The 14,412-nt window shown below is 44.7% G+C and overlaps 1 protein-coding gene across 2 annotated transcripts in view; it reads left to right on the forward strand.

The window, feature by feature from the left end:
- LOC146860850 (GTPase HRas) overlaps window positions 1-14,412 on the forward strand; it is a 307,708-nt gene that overhangs the window by 5,651 nt on the left and 287,645 nt on the right. The window contains exon 1 of one of the 2 annotated variants that reach the window (XM_085644810.1): window positions 10,781-10,982. The exons of the other annotated variant lie outside the window; for it this stretch is intronic. The gene's annotated coding sequence lies outside the window, so the exon portion shown is untranslated. Of the gene's footprint in view, window positions 1-10,780; window positions 10,983-14,412 lie in introns of those variants that run through there. 2 annotated transcript variants of the gene reach the window in all.

Raw genomic sequence — 14,412 nt, forward strand, 5'->3', positions numbered from 1 at the left:
GGGTTCAGCAAAAATATTAAAAATTTGCACATCTCCAAGTAAAATGTTCTAATTTGTTTTGATCCTATAAAAATATTTTTTTCAACACAGAATTACAAAATTGGGTCTTCATAACTAGTGAAATATATTTGAAATGTTCACTTAGCTATTTCAGTGTTGAGTTAGAAAACAGCCCGACTTCTTAGAGCCTTTCATTTAACATGCTTTGCACAGCTCAATTCTCACAGTTCACTTTACATAATCTTCTAACTTAAGTCACAGAAAGAAAAGAAAATGTAATCAGATAAGCTGACTTTTGACCTCTGTCTCTGAAAGCCAGCAAATGTGACAAGATAACAATTTAATGGCATTTTTATTCCTCTTTCACTTTGTGAGCAATAAAGATGCCGTTAAATCTGGTTATCTTGTCACATTTGCTCTGCTTTCAGAGACAGAGATCCAAATTCTGCGTGGGAGAGGTAGACGTGACTGTATTTTACAATATCTGAGAGACTCTCAGGCGCAGGTGATAGCTCTCCAGGAGACACATCTTCTTAAAACAGAGGCCACAGCTTTGTTAAAGAAACATAAGTGGGTTGACAAATTTTGCTCAACAGATCATAATGCCAATATTAGGGGGGTCATATTTATTTTTAAAAAATCTGCCAAAGCCCAAATTTTGGAATGTAGAGAAGATCACTCAGGGAGATGGCTATTAGTGAGAGTTGCGCTGGATGCTCAGATGTTTACCTTAGTTGGCTATTATGGCCCCAACGCTGATGACCCATCATATTTGGAAGTGATCAGGAACCATCTAACATTAATTCAAGATCCAGTAATTTGGATGGGGGATTTTAATATCGTTCTCAATCCTAGGTTGGACAAATCGGTGAAATCTAGAGTTTGTAGTTCTGTCAAATCCAGGTGCTCCATCCTATCAATTATGACACAACTTGGGTTGGCGGACGTATGGAGAGAGAGGGCGGGTAATAAATTAGGGGTGTCCCTTCGGAATAGCCGTTTTAAACATAAGTCAAGAATTGACTACGCACTTTTTAGCTATTGCCTAAAGGACACTCTTGTTACGATAGATTATCTTCCCTCGCACCTCTCAGACCATTCTGCAATGGTATTTTCTTTAAAACAGGGAAGCTCTACAAAACACTCATCCTGGTCCTTTGACCGGACTCTCTTGCTTGAGGATGAAGAGGTTAAATTTTTAATAACCGAGTCCTTAATTTTCTTTGATATCAATAGGGACTCGGCCGGCTCTACCGCTGTATGGGAAACTTTTAAGGCCTTTTTAAGAGGTCAGATTACCAACAGAGCGTCTTTTAGGCAGAAGACATATAGAGAGCAGGTCGCCAGTCTTGAACAAGAGATGAAATATCTAGTGTCAAGGATTGATTGTCCCCTAGGAACAATACAGGATCAAGATAAACTGGCCGTTTTAAATTCACAACTTAATAACATCTTACAGGAGAGAGTAAATAAAAGATGGGAAGCATTTAAAACCTCCCAATTCGAATTTGGTGAAGCCGCAGGAAAAGTATTAGCTTGGAAAATAAAAGCAGATCAAGCTAATAAATTCATCAAAGAAATTAGGATAGAAGGTGAGGTTGTGACAAGATCCACCCAATTAGAAATTGGGAGAGCCTTCTTTGAATTTTTCGAAGAGATATACAAGGAGGCTCTCCCCAATGACCAGCAAGCAAGAGACAGCTGGCTGGAAGCCATTACCCTCCCATCTCTCTCGATAATTCAGAGTAAGGCCTTGGAGTCCGATATCACAGAGGCGGAGGTAATTAAAGCCATACATCAACAAAAAAAAGGGAAAGCGGCTGGTCCAGATGGGCTACCAGGGGAGATATATAGATCCCTGGAAAATGTCTTAGCCCCCGTATTGATGTCCCTATTTAATGGCATCTTAATAGATGGGGAGTCGCCGCCCAAATCTTGGGGGGAGGCCACAATTATACTTATCCCGAAGCCGGGGAAATCTCCCCTCGAGTGCGGGTCATATAGACCGATATCACTACTAAATAACGATTATAAAATCTTTACAACAATCATGTCAGCTAGATTGGCGAGTGTTATTGGTACTATAGTCCATCAGGATCAAAAAGGGTTCATCAAAGGTCGACAATTAGCCGACTTAACACACCAACTAATAGGAGCTATTGATATCGCTACTGCCTTCTCTCTACCTAGGGCCACTTTAACTCTGGATGCAACTAAAGCATTTGATAGAGTCAACTGGCTCTACCTCATAGACGTACTCAAAAAATTTAATTGTGGGGAAGGTTTTTGTAGAACTATAAAGCAGCTCTATACCACTCCTTCGGCCAGACTATTGATCAATGGGGTTCTGACAGACTCCTTTAATATAACCAGAGGTACGAGGCAGGGCTGCCCGCTTTCCCCTCTCCTATTCAATCTATACATAGAACCATTTGCCCAACTTTTGCGTGAGGAGGCTAATATTCCATCTTTTAGCTTTGGAGAGTGGGAAAGACGGGTGGCTCTCTATGCGGATGACATTTTGATCTTTACTTCAGATCCAGTAAAGGCTTTTCCCGTAGTCATCAAACGAGCAGAAGAGTTTGGTCTTATCTCTGGTTACGACATTAACTCCAGTAAGAGCGAAATAATGGTCTGGAACTTACCGGATATACAGCTGGGGGTAAATATTTCCACATCTATGCGATATCTGGGCATAAGAATTACTCAAGAAATGGACAGTATAGGACAAACCAATCTAAATAGATTATATATCGAGACTAAAAAACTTTTAAAATCTTGGTCTCATCTGCCACTTTCTATAACGGGTAGGGTGAACCTGGTAAAAATGTCCATACTCCCTAAGTTTACGTTTATTTTTAATGCGATCCCTCTGGCATTTGATCCCAAATTAATTGAAAAATGTCAACAAGAGATAAACTCCTTCATATGGAACTATAAATCAACCAGAATAGCTTGGAAGAAGTTGAGGAGAAGAAGGGAGAAGGGTGGGCTCGCCTTGCCAGATCTACTGTATTACGCCTGGGCATTCATGTTGGCACATTCTAGGATGCTTTTAAAAATGCCATCTAACCTTCAACCTGGGTCGATATACAAAGCAATGTTAATGGGGGTGAATTTGTCGGCAGAGGGGTTTTTGTTCAAATTTGGGAGCCAGAAATTCTTCAAAAAAATCAAGCTAAAAATTTTACACTCATGGGCTAAAACTTGGTTCAGCATCAGGAAGAGACTAGGGATGTCTTACTACTCGGATTTTTCTCCAATCTGGGACTCGCCGGGCCTCCCTCTATGCCTAAAGGATAGTCTGTCTTCCATAATACAACAAGCAGGTATCAGGAGATGGGGTCAGCTATTTAAGGAAGGGGCTCTAATAGCTTGGCCCCAACTATATGAATGTGTAGGACCCGGGCTTTCCAGATTCAAATTTATTCAATTGGAAAGTTGGGCTAGATCCCAAAAGCGTACTGACCCTCACCTAGGGAAGGTAAGCATCCTAGAACAACAACTAGTGGAACTTCCAGTGGGAGGGAAAGAAGTAGCCAAATGGTATTGGCAGTTGTTGGAGGAAAGTGACGGAGAGTTCCTTCTCCCAGACCAGCTATGGGGGGGGGGTGCCTGGCCTACATTGTGAAGAGCTCTGGCTAAAATCCTTTGATTTACTTCATAAATTAGTAAAACCATCATGGCTAAAACGAAATCATCTATTTTCAGTACATCGTGCATATATAACCCCGCTGAGACTCTCCAAATTTCTCCCAGATAAAAAGTGCAACAAATGTAATTACAGCGAGGCCTGCGATGTACATATGTTCTTGGACTGCCCGGTCATCGCCGGCTTCTGGGAAGAAGTGAAGAACACCCTAAATTCCATATTAAACGCATCCTTGTCAATAACCTTACCACTCGTCATCTTTGGTTTGGACAACAACATCACTGGCAAGGCACGGTCCTTCCTCTTCTATGCAATGCTATTGGCCAGAAGACAAATCTGTATTCACTGGACGGAGAAAACAGCCCCATTACATTCAGGGTGGCTTTCATCTCTATACGAAACATCTAGAGCGGACCTTAATAGATCATGCAGTAAACACAATCTAATTTTTTGGAACTTGCTGATCGAATGGCGATAGTGTCCGGGGTTTTTTTTTTTTTTTCCCCGGGTCCTATGATTATGCCTTGAACACTCCCTGGACCGGGCTCTTGTGTGTCTTGGTCCACTAATGGTCCTGTAGGCTGTAACATGCCTAGTTGGAGTTGGTGAAAGCCCCTCGCATATTGGAGTTGGTAGGCCACCACTACACTAATCTGTGTTCGAGTGGGGCGGTCGGCCTGTCCATTATTGTGGGTTAGGCAAATGAGGACAAAAAAAAAAAAAAAAAAAAAAAAATAATAGCGCATAAACAATTTTTGGAAATTGGGGTTCAGCAAAAATATTAAAAATTTGCACATCTCCAAGTAAAATGTTCTAATTTGTTTTGATCCTATAAAAATATTTTTTTCAACACAGAATTACAAAATTGGGTCTTCATAACTAGTGAAATATATTTGAAATGTTCACTTAGCTATTTCAGTGTTGCGTTAGAAAACAGCCCGACTTCTTAGAGCCTTTCATTTAACATGCTTTGCACAGCTCAATTCTCACAGTTCACTTTACATAATCTTCTAACTTAAGTCACAGAAAGAAAAGTAAATGTAATCAGATAAGCTGACTTTTGACCTCTGTCTCTGAAAGCCAGCAAATGTGACAAGATAACAATTTAATGGCATTTTTATTCCTCTTTCACTTTGTGAGCAATAAAGATGCCTTTAAATCTGGTTATCTTGTCACATTTGCTCTGCTTTCAGAGACAGAGATCCAAATTCAGTTTGTCTTCCCTGAAGTTAGAGGATTTTTTAACTCACCAGTAGTGTAGTCCCTAAAAAAAAAAGCTCCTCCTGACAATGCAGGTGGATTCTTTTGAGCCCTGCTCCTGTCATTGGATGCAGAGAAGGCATTTGATGCTGTCCATTGGCCCTTTCCGAGACAAGCTCTAATAAGGTTTGGATTTTGTCCCAAATGCCTGGTGTGAATAGAACTCCTATATAACGACCCAGTCGCTACGGTCAGGGTGGACAGGGAAACATCGGCGGAGTTTTCCATAGGGAGGGGAAGGAGACCGGGCTGTCCTTTATCCCCTCTACTATCTGCCTTAGTGCTGTAGCCACTGGCATGCATGGTCTGGGCCCACCCGGATACATTGGGTTTCCGATGCTGTGATGATGAGACAGGATGAAAGGCTCTCCCTATATGCTGATATCCTTCTCTACGTCAAACGCCCGGCTGAGATCCTACCAGCAGTGGTTGGGGGTTTTCGGGCAGTATGGGTCGCATGCATGATATAATATAAATTGGGATAAATCTTGCCTCTACCCAACTGGGAGAAGCATAGATGGAACAGCCCTCTCAAGATGCCACTGGAGTCAAGATAGCCTGGCTGAAGAGGGGTGATACCCCAAAACTGGCCTGAGAATACTTGTTTCCGGTCCAGGGAGGACCTGACCTGGCAGTTCGGGCTGGACTGTTCCAATGGGGAGCAGGGTTGTTAGACCTGGCACCGTTGGCGTGGGTGCCCCTTCCATTTTTCGCTTTTGTCTCCTCTGTGTTTGCTGGTGTTAGATGCTCTGGGCGCTATGCCACTGCCATTCAGTGCCACAACGCAAATGCTCCCTATGGTAAATTGACTGTATGAATTGGTATAATCCTAATTGACCCAAGAAACATGATAGGAAAGTCGAATTTAGTATGCTTAAACTCCAAATATTAAAGTGCATCTTTTAGTGACGATTATTTTTACATTCTGTGTGTAAAACTACCACTTTTGGGAAGTAGGTATTTTCTTGCCTAAGACTTACCGTGTGCTCTGCTGTAATGTGTATTGGCTGTCTGGTTTTGGAGGGCAGGGCAGGCTGAGACCGACCTAGATTAAATAGAGATCTGCAGTTGGAGTATGGGGAGGGGTAACCCTTTGATCTGAACACGGCTGTGCCGGGCAAGGTGAATGATGGCTCCATCTCCCACTGTGCATCTGATTACAGAACCCCTCTCCCTGAAAGGCAAGATATAGCCTCGTAAATAAAGTGCTCCAGGACGACACCAAACTGGTTCTGGCAGGGTTCAGTGAATTGTGACTTTTTGGGAACAAAGACTTTTGGGGTATAAAGATGTGTGCAAAAACCCCTACACGGTGTGTTACTTATGGATGTCAAGACAAACCTCTGTCCGTGTAACGAGAGGGAAAGGACTTTGAAACTTTCATCCATCTTGCTGAGGCAACTACCCAAGGGCCTGATTTGAGCTTGCCTCCTGCTGAAGTCTCAGGGACATTAGACTTCGCCCATCAGCCGTCCGGATTTCTATTTGAGAGGGATTCTACTCGCAGGTGAGGCCTCTGTTGAGAATTCCAGAGCCTCTGGTTCTACTGCGGGGAACGCGGGCTGAAAGTCATCGCATTGCTATTGTGGGCCGTCGCAGCTGAGGAGCTGTTGCCGCTGAGAGCCTGCATTAGCCTGTGTTACCAAAGTCATTGTGATCGCTATTGTGGGCTGCCGCAGCAGAGGAGCTGTTGCCGCTGAAAGCCCGCATTTGCCTGTGTTACCAAAGTCATTGTGATCGCTATTGTGGGCCGCTGCAGCTGAGGAGCTGTGCCGCTGAGTGTCCGCATTTGCCATCCTACGAGAATCATCGCTATCGCTGGCCGCTGCAGCTGAGGAGCTGCACCGCAGGGTGCCCGCATTTGCCGTCACACGAGAATAATCGCTATCGCTATTGTGGGCCGCTGCAGCTGAGGAGCTGTGCCGCTGAGTGCCCGCATTTGCCGTCCTACAAGAATCATCGCTATCGCTATTGTGGGCCGCCTAGCTGAGGAGCTGTGCCGCTGAGTGCCCGTACTAGTCACCACTTTGAGGATCTTGCTGGGTGCCCACCTGTAAGCCCCGTCCCAGGATTATCATGAGTGCACGCCGCGGACCGCTACAGCGGGGAGCTATGGCCGCTGTGAGTCCGCCAGTCATCACTGCGGCTTCCTTGTGAGGCTGCGTGCCGTGCCCCTTTAAATCTCAAGTACATTGTGCATCACCGGGTCACGTGGGCCCCGGCCTCGAACTAAGTTCGTTCCACACGCTTTTTGAATGCCTCTATTGCTTTGAAGTGAAACTGCAATTATGTGCATTGTGGTTTCTTGATCGCTTTTGAGCCTTGTGTTAAGCCGATATAAAGATACTTATTTTTCTATAGCTACTTGTGTGGTGTCCCCTTTGTAGTGTCTTCACTGCGTTATTGTGTATGGTCATAAATGCTTCACACACTGCCTCTGAGATAGGCCTGTCGGCTCGTGCTACGTTACCATAAGGTTCAGCAGGGGTTATCAAAGGGTGTAGCCCCTTACTCGGACTTAGGAAGAAGGACCCCTATTTGGACATCGGCGCCATCCGCTGCCAACTAGGGATCGCCATTTCTAACAAAGGTCAAGACTGATTTGCACATGGCTGGGTTTACACTGGGACAGCATGATGAGCAAAAGAAAAATGATGGATTTAGGCCTAGATCTCTGTACAGGAGTGAATGTCTGAAATTGTTCAGCATTCTGTCCATCAATTGTTCTTTTTGCATTTGCCACCCCGAGTGGGACGGGTATGCCAAGAGACGTGGTGCCCGTGCTCTCCAGGCCACTGAAGCCAAGCTAGCCTAGCTGATGAGGGGTGATACTATTAATTGGTCCTAGGATGCTTGTTTCCGGTCCAGGAAGGACCTGGCCTGGCAGTTTGGGCTGCACTGGTCCCATGGGGAGCAGGGTCGACTGATTTGCATATGCCTGGGTTTAAACTGGAATGGCATGGGGAGCAAAACAAAAAAACTATGTATTTAGGCCCGAATTTCTGTACTGGGGTGAATGTTTGACATTGTTCAGCACTCTGTCCATCAATAGTTCTTTTTCCAGGTGGACAGAGCAGGGTTCCAATACTTGGGTGTGTACGTGACCCTAGGCAGACAGAATAGTCTGAATCAAAATATACGGAGGGTGTTGGCAGAATTTTGCAAAGATGTGGAGCAATGGAAATCTTTACCTCTCACGTTGTTAGGGAAAGATGCCATGTATAAGATGATAACCCTGCCAAAGCTCCTGTATATCCTCCAAAATACCTACTACCCCATACCGGAGGAGGGCTTCATTAAAATAGACTGGGAGGTCTGTAACTTAATATGGAGTGAAGGACACCCACGAACGGCACCGAAAACGCTGCAGGGCAGTCAATATAATGGGGGGATTTCTCTACCAGATATACGGGCATACTATTGGGCAGCACACCTAATAGTGATTAATGACTGGTGCCATGCACCAGGAGACCACCCCACCTACAGCTGGAGCGTACACAGTTCCAGACTAGATCCTACCGACATTACCTATGCGGCAGAGGTGGACTAGAAAACTGCTACCAGCAACACAAACAGCTATAGACGCCAGGGCAAAAGCAAGAAAATACATGGGATGGGACAGAAGGGTCACTCGAGAGACTCCTTTGTGGGTGGGGTCCCTTCTGAAGGAGATAGGGGAATTGGAAGAGTTCATGGCCTGGTATACGACTGGGATTACCAAGCTAGGAGATATCATAGAGGGCGAGACCTTGATTTGCCTCCCTGCAGAAAGAATACCAACTGAGCAAATCGCAATACATTAAATACATACAACTTAAACATGCAGGGGCGTAGAGAGGTTAGACGTGGCAGAAATCCATGAGTATGCCCCACTAGAAGGGAGGTTGCTCCAAGGAGAAATAGAGGCCAAGGTGGTATTCTGCACCTACAAGATTATCAATAATAACGCACCCTACAACTTGGGTTGCAGGTGGTCGGTGAAATGGAGAACACAGACTCGGAGGCGGCCCTGATGCACCCGAAGGAGAGGTAGCGATCAAAATCAGGCTGACTGATCCAATTTAAGATTTTACATTGGGTATATTACGATAGGCCCAGTTTACATCGAATGGGTAGAGCAGAGTCTCCTACTAGCCTCAGAGGTGGGGAGGAGAGGAGCTCATTCCTACACACCTCATGGGGCTGCACCAAAATACAATCATACTGGATCGCCGTCTTAAGAGAGCTGAATCAGATACTAGAGATAACTATCACAACGGACCCCAAATATATCCTACTAGGTGTACCGACGGAGGTCGACCTTCCCTGTTTCAAGCTCCTATTCTGTAACCTAGGCCTCGTAGTGGCAAAGAGAGACGTGGCCAGGTATTGGGGTGCCACAGAGATACCATAGGGATGGATCTTTACATTGCAGCGGTAAAAAAAAAAATCACATATAAAGTTAGAAGACGCTGGGGAAATTCAGAAAAATATGGGGTCCATGGTATAAATATTATGGTATAGACCTGAGAGAAGAGGAGGCAAGGCCCCATTCACACTAACCCATTGCCTGAAATTACGATTCTTAAGTCATGACATGTTTTATATCGATTATGTAGTTGCTGTGCATGATTTGTTTAAGCTCTGTACTCAGATGAACACACCACAAATGTATTTCCACTCCAATGCAGATATGGTTGTAGGTGCGCTGTTGAGCACCTGGTGTTGCTTGTTCCAATATCTAATAAAAAAAAATATATTTAATCTAGGTAAAAACTTCTCTGCAAATCACATTGTGGTCCCAATCTGTGAGACCTTGGAAAAACATTTAGTTTGCTAGCAAACGAAAACGAAGAATCAGGTTATACATGAGAGAATGCTATTGTGTTTAAAACATTGTCTACAAAATATTATTTATACTTTGATGGTACAGTGTGAAATGGACAGAAAGATGACTGTGCAAGAATATGACAGCGACAGGCAGCAAGAAACATTTTGAAATCGAGGCCTACATGCCAATGTTAAAATAAACAAAGCTTCACAACAGAAGATCTCAAATTCATTATGCACCAATTACACTGGATTAATACAATTATGCGTTTTCATTAAAACCACTCTACCACTAATAAGCTGAAACCTTCCCACAGGCAGTTTTAACATGTATAAAAATCACAAAATAATACTTTGACAAAATGTGCTGCATTACATCGCATAATTTTGGCCGCACCCAGTTTATCTTCTTGGCCTACCCATGCTTCATTGCCCGCTTTTATCCAGAATACTGCTGGGCTTGGATGGTCAATGTATGTGCCACTGATGCATTTTATTAGACGAAATTCTGTATGAAACAGTAGATGAAGTGAAACTTTATATATTTTTAATAAAACCTTGATTCAAAACTTTTGTCATAGAATGGTGCAGTCCTTTCATAAATCCTCCCTTTGAGTCCTCGTCTCCGTCCATAAAGGGTTTTGAGGCTGGCAGGTTCTCACCTGTGAGACCCTGGCTATATTATCTTTTGACTAAAATTACCGCACTCTCATTATCAGCCAAACTGTGTAGAGAAAAGGGCACTTTTCTCCTCCCACTTCCACGCTTCATTCAGACGACCCAAAATGTTAAAAACATGTTTGCGTAGGGTACGAAGGTGGTCTGGGTGGAGTATTAAGCGTCAAAATAATAGCACCAAGCCTTTCTCACTGAGAGCCAGCGCCCACGTACCCTTCCAAGAAGCTCGCGCTCTGAGAGAAAATGCGCAGGCGCTCAGTTCCATCATCTACCAGCCGTTAGCAGCCGCGTCCCGATTGACGTCGTTAAAAAAAAGAAGAAAATACACAACTATGACCCGCCAATGAGGAGTGAGGGGAGGTCCTGCTCATTCTTCCTTACGTGGAAGGCGGGAGGTGGGCGCGGTTAGCGTGGGCCCTGGTTGGGCGTGTGCCGCGCCCGCTGCTGCACATTGTTCAGTGGCCGGGGCTGGTGCCAATGCGGTACGGACTTTGTGGGCACGAGGCCGTTTAGGGGCTGCGGCAGGGCGTGCGAGCCTGAGCCCCTGCACCTGGCTGCGAGAGCTACGCCCAGAGAACTCGGGGTAAGTCACATCCTCGGCATGAGAAATAACCCAGCTTGCAGGCTTTCATTTCGTGGTTGAAGGAAGGATACACTGCATCATATGTATGTTTCGCCAACAGCTCATGCACGGGGCGCGTCGTGGGTACATTATTATTATCATGTCTGACTCGATCTCCTCGTCCATGGGACTGGAAAGGTGTGGGCTATTCTTGGCATGCACCCCTGCACAGCGGAGCCTCTACGTGGAGCAGTGCTTTATTCGTGAGAATCGGCATTAGGGTTTGGTGCAGGAAGGGATGTGCCTTATTTCTACTGCACACTGAAATGGGTCTCGGTAATCACTGCGTAAGCGATGTCCCATGTTCTTGTATGTACTGGCGACTATTTCAGTGAATGGTCCAGGCAGGGTTGTTTTGGTGTATACTCAGCCTTTACAATGTATATGCAGTACGTGCTGGATTGCTTGCTATATGTCCCACGGACAGGGCCTCACAGCATGGTGTTGAAGGGACGTTTAGTATTGTTTTAGGTTACTCTTAAGGCCTCAGTGCAATTTGCGGGTGGGATGTGGGATTTTTATGCCTTATGTACTGACTACGGGAGCGATGGCACTTTCCCTGCCCTCACGATATGTTGTGCATGGTGCAAGATGAAGGTTCAATATTATGGTACACGCTGTCCAGAGGTATTCAACCTATGAAGCAGTAGCTGGTGCAGGTGCTGATGTTCCGCATACAGGTATTCTGTGGTGGAACTGCTTTTAATAGCTTTGTGCAGCAGGGGTGTGTTGTATTCTTGTTCTATACGCTGCCCTTAAGGCCTCACTGCTTTCTGCAAGCAGTATGGGCATTGTTTTTCAAAATATTTTGTCATAAGGGTGTTTGTGCATGGCTATTTTGTCATAAGGGTGTTTGTGCATGGCGCAAGAGAGGAGAGTTATGTATAATCTGTCCACATAGAAGGGTGGATTTTACGAGAAGACAGTTAATTACCCTCTTGTTAACCTCTGCCCTCAGGATTCCAGTGGGTGGTACTGAATGGGTATGCGACCAACTCGTACAAAGTACACGCCTTCCCTCTTATGGAGCTTTTTTTGTTTAGTAGCGCAAGCCAGACTCAACTTGCATAACTAAAAGCAATAAGGTGTCCTGCTGCAAAAATGTTCACCTCTTATTGGTGTAGCTCACATTTTAAGTTGCTAACTTTCTAGACTGGGTATGTCTCTGCTCCACGGATATATGCGCCCTTGAAAGTTTGCAACCCAAACAAGATACAGCTAAATGAAGGACTATTTTTTTGTAAGTGATCACATTGCTTTTACTGGCACGTGGAACAGACAAACAAACACATTTGTCAGCGTGGTGGAACACATGAAGTATATTTAACGCAGTATTCTGCAATTCATAGTATGTGCCTTATTTACATGTCTTATACTGGCATGAAGGCCAGCGGAAGCACATGGCTCATTTTCCCAGGATCACACCATGCGGTCAGGTGGGGTAGCAGGGATTAAATAGCATGTGGTCGAGGTTCTTAAATCAGCAGTTAAGCCACTGGACCACATCTCCCAGTGGTTGTGCTGTGCTGTACACGTGGCTAGATATGGGTGGTGGTTTTGGATAGATCAGGTTTATCTTTGTGCAGTGATAGGCAATGTTAACCTTCCTGGTTAGTGCTCCCTTGCATGTATTGGGTGACGTCATTGGCATGGCGCAGCCCTGCATATTCATTAACAACACATCCATGCACTGAATTCCGGTGTATCTATGCACATGTTTTATGTTTTGGTGTGTATATATAATGCCATGGACCAGACAGAACCCCAGTGGAACATGAAGGTGGCCGTGATAAAGTCACGCATTGATTGGAGTCATATCAATCAACCACAAACAGCTTAGTAATGTGGACCTGAGTAATAGCGGGGTTACAACAGACGGGAACATGGGCTACTAAATGAAATGGACCACGTTAATGAATGGACGAGACATCTTGGGTGATGTGCTTCAAAGTGTACATTCACGTGCATTGATTGGGATAGTCCAGCTTGTGCTGTCACCTCTAACTCTCTCCACTTCATGCTGTATCTTTGTGGAGTAATCTAGGTCTGTCTGCAACGCGCAGGGCCTTGAACAATGCTTTTAATTGTTGTACAGGCCTGCAAATCCACTTGCAGTGATTTAGTTGGTTGTGCCGCAGATGGCCTATGCACTGCTCTGGATTATGTGCCAGAGTCTGCAGACGGCAGGGTGTCTCATCGAGGAGAGAAACCTAAGCAGCCAGATGCAAGGCCTGTCTTGGGAGGTTCACTTTCCTTTGCACTGTGGCCTGCCTCCTCACTCCCCCCCTCCCCCCCCCCTCCCACACCCACTGTGTCTGTTTTAGCAGCAGGTTGTGTCCGCCACCTCCCTTGTGTGTTTGTCGTCCTTCATTGTGACCCACACCCTACAGGATATCCTTAATTGCAGGGAAGCCAGAGTCATGGGGGCTTGCTTGTAGAGAGCCTTCAGGGACTGAGATAATCAAACATCACTGTGCAGAGAAACCTACCATCAGTCACAAGCGAGAAAAGCCATGTGTGGTTCAATGCGCATAATAACTGTAGTGCATTGCAATTCTTTTGGCAGGCATAGAGCCTCAAGACAGCCTGTACCTCTGACCCACTGTTTTATCCTTAGCAGTTCACAATCTTTTATTCACGTTCTTTTAGTCTATCATTACCTGTTATTGAGATGTAAATAAATATTTCATGTGAAACGCATGTGCTTGTGTCCAAGTGTTGTGCTCCACACACTCCTTTTTAGGTCTGATGTCAGTAAAAATACATGTATTAATATATTTAATTATAGGGATTTTCAGCCAACCCTCTTCATCCATTGGTCTGTTGTGTCATTCACATTTTCTTTCACTATCAACCGCTTGCGTTATGCAGTGGCTGTCGTGTAGGTATAGTATGGTCAGAGTTTCAATAAGAACAACATTTTTTGTTTCGCTAATAACTTTGGTGCCATTTTACGAATCTTCCAAATAAAAAAAAAAAAAAAAGTTCCACCACCTCAGCTCTTTCCTGGTAAGTTTTGGGGATATCCTAAGCGGGGGGCCAAGGAAAACCTGCGGAAGAGCTCCCAACAAGTTGTCTTCCCATGTAAATTCCCATAGGTAATTTTGGGAAGCGATACAGAAAAAACAGATGAATGGAATTACATCAAATTTGTCAGGAAATTAGAACTTTACTCAGAAAGCGTGCTTTGCGTGATTAGGTGTAAATCTATTGACTCGTTGTGGAGAAATTAATGTTTAGAGGTGCTCGGATGGGCTTGAAAGGGATAAAAACAATTGGGTATATCTGGACGGTTGGTCTTGGTGGGCTCCAGTTGGACTGAAGATTAAAAAAAAAAAAATAGAACTATCTGATAGGCCAAGGGAGCTTTTTTCCCCCCACTGCCCATCTG

This window comes from Triturus cristatus, chromosome 3_1 (assembly GCF_964204655.1).
Source record: "Triturus cristatus chromosome 3_1, aTriCri1.1, whole genome shotgun sequence".
In the NCBI taxonomy this organism is placed as follows: domain Eukaryota; kingdom Metazoa; phylum Chordata; class Amphibia; order Caudata; family Salamandridae; genus Triturus; species Triturus cristatus.